The sequence below is a fragment of the Mirounga leonina genome, unplaced genomic scaffold (genome assembly GCF_011800145.1).
Source record: "Mirounga leonina isolate KUSES-001 unplaced genomic scaffold, KU_Mleo_1.0 Mir_168, whole genome shotgun sequence".
NCBI lineage: Eukaryota > Metazoa > Chordata > Mammalia > Carnivora > Phocidae > Mirounga > Mirounga leonina.
Window position 1 is genome coordinate 72231139 of NW_023270426.1, and position 6492 is coordinate 72237630.

The following is a 6492-nucleotide window of genomic DNA, read 5'->3' on the forward strand; positions in this document are numbered from 1 at the left end:
AAAAAAAACTGTTTTGAATACTTAAGTGGCAAAAAGAAGGTGATCAACACAGCAAAAAATGGGCTCAGTGGGATTGAGGTTGCATTTTATGTTCTTACTCATTCATTTTTCCAGCCACCTGATAAAAGGGGGAACTCAGTGACACTGCAACAAGAGGTCATTTTTCTGCCCAGAGAACCTCCTCATTAAGTTTCAATTATTTTGCCAGTTTGTAAAAACTGCACAGTTTTCCCATGTTTCTTACATTCCTAACACATATAGGTGGTTAATGTCTCTTCACATATGTTTCACAGCAGGATCTCAACTATTAGAACGTGTTCTGCTAAAGTTCTTTTTCAATAGAGCATGTAAATGCGACCCCTGATGGGTGGTGTTTCTTCAGACATGATAAGATTCACTGACTCAGCCACTACCCCAAACAGGGACAGTAGTGGTGACTTGCTTATTAAAGTTTCATTGGTAGTGGATAATAACATATAGACCACAGGTACTGCTCCATGATGTGTGCTGTTTCCATGAGTAACCCAGAGAGAGAAAGGGAGGAAAGAGGGAAGGAAAGGAGGGAGGGAGGGAGAATCAAAATGCCTTCTAGATGTTTAGTACCATGGAACAATCAGTGAGCAGCCCTAAATAGTATCTAGGTGACTTCTATAATATTTACTCATGGGAATGACCTGGATTCAGCAAAATATGATGTTGCAGAAATTAGACGTGTTTAGTTAAATTAGTTAAGAAACTTTGTACTTTATTGGATTTCTCCTTTAAGTGAGATAACACTAATACACCTCAAAATTCATCCTAATTTTTAATAGGAAAAAAAAAAACTATACACATGTAAGGGGACTCAAGCAAGTACAAGTTCGTAAGTCTTATACATTTTAGTTTAATTGGGCCAAAAATCACATAAAAATAGATTATTCCCAACATTTAACAAAAATTGTTTTTTACAGTTTTATAGTTCTCTATGTATCTTTACTTGCTGTTTCATTTGATTTTCTCAAGAATCCTGCTGAAGATGCACAGAACAAGTAGTCAAATGGCTTATTTCAAAATGAAGAAGTTGAGGCTTAGGTTACCAACAAGATTATACAGTCTGAAGAGAGTTCAGCCTTGCATTTTCTCCATTATAAGCTTGATACCATGTTATATTGTGCCACAAAGTTTGTTTTCTCTACCATTGCTCACAGGCATCAAACTGTCCTACCAATAGCCAGGCAGTTCTAATTTACCCATGAGCTCAGCCACACCTTTATAGTTCCCGAAAAAAGTTCGTTGTTTAATAAAAAGGAAAATTTTGAGGACTGTGATTAAAGAGTTCACCAGTTAGTGTTCCCAACAGAAAACAGAGGGCAAATTCAATAAAGGACAATTATTAATTCTAGAATGCTTTATTTACAATAACTTGCAAAGGCGTGAGGTAAAGGTCTGGGGTAAAGGAAAGAAGGGATGGTGCAGTAATCAGTTGTTTACTCCAATGTCCTAAGGGATGTGGGTAAGGGGTGTGTTACCAGAGCCTGGGATCAGAAAAAGGTAGAATAAGGTCTTCTGTCTTGAGAGAAAAGTGATTGATCTTTGGCAACCCAAATCTTGCAGGGAAGGTGTGGTGGATAAGAATCTTCATTTCCCTATCTTCTTTATGATTTCCTACCGGGGCTACCCTATCAGCTGAACACCTAAAGGCACCGGATATATAAACGTAGTTAGGACAGAATGGCCTCTGGTTGTAGAGAGAGACATGGAGAGTGGATTTAGAAGAGGGAAAGGAGAAACAGAAAAGGCTTCATAGAGTTTTATTAGGATGAAGAGAACATTTAGAATACTTCTACCTAATGGTAGGGAATTCTATGCCTTCTCTACCACCTGACTCTTCGTAGAGGCTTAGTCCACACTAATTTGTAAAACTGAGCATAACTTGTACCTGTACAGACATATATAGCATCTGATTTCAAGGCTGTAAGAAGTAGAAAGCTCTAGGCAATTCTCCTAGGACTTCACCTGTCAAGCAAATGTGAGTCACTTTCTATGTAAATGCACATGATGGACATTCCATGATAGTTCCCAGGTATATAATAAAAATGTTTAGAGTCTTTAAGAGCTAGGCAATTATCATGAATGACTGAATTTTGCCAGGCTTAAGAAAATGCACATTTTATTCAGTATTTAAAATGGTGAGGTCTACTTTTTCTCTATTACTTTCTCAAATTTGGTAGGGATATGACTATAATTTTACTTCCTCCTTTCATTTCTTTTTGAAAAAAAGAAAATAAAGATAACAACAGAACAACACAAAAAGCAAACAAACAAAACCTCAGCAATCCAGGAGTAATTAGTTCATGCCCAAGGGACTTTGTAGTGTCTCTTGGCTACCTGCTAATTTCAGAGGAATCTTGAAAACTTTGGACAGGCAAGAGAACCAGGTCTCAGGGGTATAGCAGTTTTGGGCAGGCAGAAAAGTCTAATTTTGGCTTAATCAAGCTACCCCAAGGAAGTTACTAAAGAGTATTACCTTTTGTGGATGTGAAAAGGTTGTATCTTTGGTCATAAGATTAGTTAACAGTTCATCTGTGGTTAGTTGTCTATTGACCCAGTAGTGTTGCCTGACGTACCACCCACAGCTCAGAGGTAGGCGGCAATAAACATTTACGTCTGGCAGGTCTTATGGCTTCTGTTGATCTAGACATGGCTTGGCTGTTACTGCTCATTGCCTCTGTGCAATAGTTTGCTCTTTAAAGTATCTGACAGTTGACTCTGCTAATCTTGACAGGGCTCACTCACATACCTGAGGTTTGACTGGTTATCTGCTCATCGAAGATGGTCTCCACTGGATTGATTGGGGAAAGTCAGCTCAGCTTCACATCTCTTATCTTCCAACAGATTACAATGGGCATACTCTCCTGGTAAAGGGAGAAGCAAGAGTAAGAATGAGCCTCTCTGCAAATCTTTTCATGTTTCTGCTTGTGTTACATTTACTACCGCCTTACGGGCCAAAACAGCACCAATTTTTCCTTTTTTTAAACTCTTTTTGGACTTGGTAACAATCTTATTTTTTACAAAACACTCTGGTTAGTGAAATATTTTCTAGATTACTTAGGGAAGTGGGGGGAAGGAATGAAAGAAGTATTTATAAAATACCTGGAAAAACTCACCTAGCCAGCTGTGGACAGAAGAATAAATTTAAGAGAATAGGAAGGGATTTTTTTTTTCCTTTTTGATCAAGAAAAGACTTTTATGTTACACAACTTCCCATCCATTTTAGAGGGATGATAGAATACCATTCCACAGCCTGAAGCAGCAGTTCTGCATTTTCAACATTTACCTTAGAAAGAAACATTGGGTCTGTCAGGCTTGATAGTTCAGGATTTATTTGACTGACTTCATGATCTGACTCTGGGGCATGACTGCTCTTCTGAATTCCCTCTGTTTTCTTAAATACTACTCATTCTTTAATGCTCACTTCATTTCCTTCCCTCCCTCACTCATTTGTTTTTCCAGACAGCTCCAGCTCTTTTTGATTTTCCCATTTCTGAAATCTCCATGTATATTTTAAAATCTAAACCATAAAAATTTATTTCTCAAAAACTACTGTTTCTAGTACCTAGACAGGCATTTTATATGTGGTAGTCACCTGAATCATATCTGCTTTAAAAAGAGGGATATTATACAGTGTTTGTTGTATGTGTTGTTTAATGTGCCTTATTCCCAAAGATTATTTGAAAGATGAAGATACAATCAAACCAAACCAAAGCCATTTTTATAGTTCTAAAGAGAGAACTTGTGCTACTACTGGAACTACTTAACAATGGCAAGGAACTGAATCCAGAGAAGGTAAGTGTACTGGACACTAGAACTGACTTGAACTTGAGGATTCTGAAAATGTTTTCTTGTCAGAGAGAGACTATATATCAAATTTGGCAACAACAAATAGAAAACCTTTTGTGAGTTTCTTTGGAACTCTGATTTGCCTCCTTCCAAATTTAATCTTACAAGAATTAAATACCCCTGACGAAGAGCATATAAATTATTTTTTAAATTTAAATTTTTCTAAGAAAATCCATCCTTGATTAGGGCATAAGAAATGGAACAGGAGTTGCAGGAAATGAAGTGGGATAAAATTTGGGGAAAACCAATAATATCTTGCCACATGGTTATTTCTGGAACTAACTGTTTTAGGTTGAGGATATGGAGAGGAGTGAAGTTGTCAAAAGAGGTCTAAGTCTGGTGCTTCCTGGAGGACAGATCAGACCCATAAAGGGTTTCTCTTCCCAAGGTTCTCTCAGGCAATGAAGTATCATAAAAAGGAATAGGTGAAAATCATGAATGTTTCACAAAGGAATAAAGGAATTCTGAAAGAGGTAGGAAAGGAAAAGTATTTTCATCTGGGGTGTTACTGAAAGCAAAGAGAGGCAGTTATTTAAATTTGCAGCTGCTTCAGATGGTGGATAACAGTTGAAGCAGAAATTAGGCTAACTAAAAAGCTTCAAATGAATGAGATGTCCATAGAGGCTTTGAAAAGCTCTGATATATCCCTGGGACCCTGTCAGATCACATATAAATATGGTTGTGTACACACCCAGGGTTATGCATATGCTCAAAAAAGGAAGAGCCAAGAAGGCCCTATGCTCTTACCTCTGGCTACTCTTAAGGCTCTCACATGCAGGAAATGAAGGCTAAGACAAAGATGTCAGCTGACTAGGTGAAGTTAAAGATGTGCCTCCAACATGCACAAAGAACTGCAAATACAGAGAGATGTATGTTTTCCAACGATTTCGGGAAATCTTTGTCCAGTCATTAGCTGAACACTAAGCTGACTTAAGAGAGACTCTACAGCTATAAATGACAAAGAATACAAACTTTACAGAATACAGAATTAGTTTATATAACTCATTAAATAAACAACAAAAACAAAACAGCAAGCATCCACAATCAGCTTAAGTTGAGGTGTGGGGGAAGGGTGGGAAAATCTGATATCCAGAGTTGCCATATGGTCTTATTTACAATGTTCAGTTTTAAACAAAAAGTTATAGGCCATGCCAAGAATCTATGAAGTATGGCTCAAACAAAGGGGGGAAAATCACAATAGAAACTGTCCCTGAGGAAGCCCAGATGTTAGACTTACTAGAAAGAGATTTTAAATCAGCTATTTTAAATATGTTCATATAAGTTAAAAGAACCATGTTCTAAAAACTACAGGGCAGTATGAGTATAACATCCAACCAAATAGAGAATAAAGAGATAAAAAGTATAAATAAAAGAACCAAGGAAGATTCTGGCATTGAAAAGTACAGTAAGTTCAATGAAAAATTCACTGGAGGGGCACAACATCAGATTTGAGATTGTTTCTCTCCCTCTCCCTCTGCCTCTCCTCACCATGCCTTTCTTTCTCTCTCCCTCTTTCTCTCTCAAATAATAAAAAGTCTTTTAAAAATACTTTGATATAAGTAAAACAAATATAAAACAAATCAAAATTTATGGGATGAAGCTACAGCAGTATTTAGAGGGAAATGTACGTCTATAAATGCCTATATTAAAAAAAGAGATTAATATTCTAACTTTCCAACTAAAGAAACAAGAAAGCATAAGCAAACTAAACCAAAATCAAACATAAGGAGCAGAAATAAATGACAGAAAATCCAAAAGCAGTAGAGAAAATTAACAAAACTAAAATTGTGTTCTTTGAAAAGTTAAAAAGATTGACAAACTGTTAGCTGGACAGCACAAGAAAAGAAGACTCGAAGTACCAAAATTAGAACTGTAAGAGGGAACATTACTACAGAATTTATAGAATTAAAATCAATTATAAGGAAATGCTAAGAATAATTGTAAGGCAAAAGGTGAGATAACTTAGATGAAATTGACAAATTACTAACAGACCTATAACAATGAAATAGACTGAGTTAGTAACCAAAAACTTCCTACTTGCATATAAAAGTACAGGGTTAGACTTTAGTCAGTTAGTTAAAAAATGGCCAAAGAATTTGAAGTCATTTCTCCTATGAAGATACACCATTGGCCAGTTAGCACATAAAATAATGCTCGATATCATTAATCATTAGGGAAATGCAAAGCAAAACCATGAGATACTACTCCACACCTGCTAGAAGAGCAGTAATAAAAAAAAGAAGATCATATTAAGTTTCAATGAGAATGTAGAGAAATTGGCACCCTCTTACATTGCTGCTGGGACTGTAGAATGGTGGAGCCATTGTGGAAACTGTGACAGTCCCTTAAAAGTTAAACATAGTTACTATGTGCCCCAGGAATTCCATTCCTAGGTATGTAGGTACACACAAGAAGTGACAACATATGTTCATAACAAAACCTATACACAAATGTTCATAATAGCTATTTATAATAGCCAAAGAGTGGAAACGACTCAAATGTCCACCAGCTGATGAATGAATAAACAAAAAATAGAGTATTATTTCACTATTATTATTTCACTATGAAGGGAATAAAATACTTAGATATGCTAAAACATAGATGAATATTGAA

General features: G+C 36.3%; 1 long non-coding RNA gene across 1 annotated transcript in view; it reads right to left on the reverse strand.

Moving 5' to 3' along the window:
- Positions 1-4684: 4684 nt before the first annotated feature.
- Positions 4685-6492, reverse strand: part of LOC118016509 — an 82392-nt gene continuing 80584 nt past the window's right edge. The window contains exon 3 of the long non-coding RNA XR_004680848.1: positions 4685-4730. This is a non-coding gene — a long non-coding RNA (uncharacterized LOC118016509). The remainder of the gene's footprint in view (positions 4731-6492) is intronic.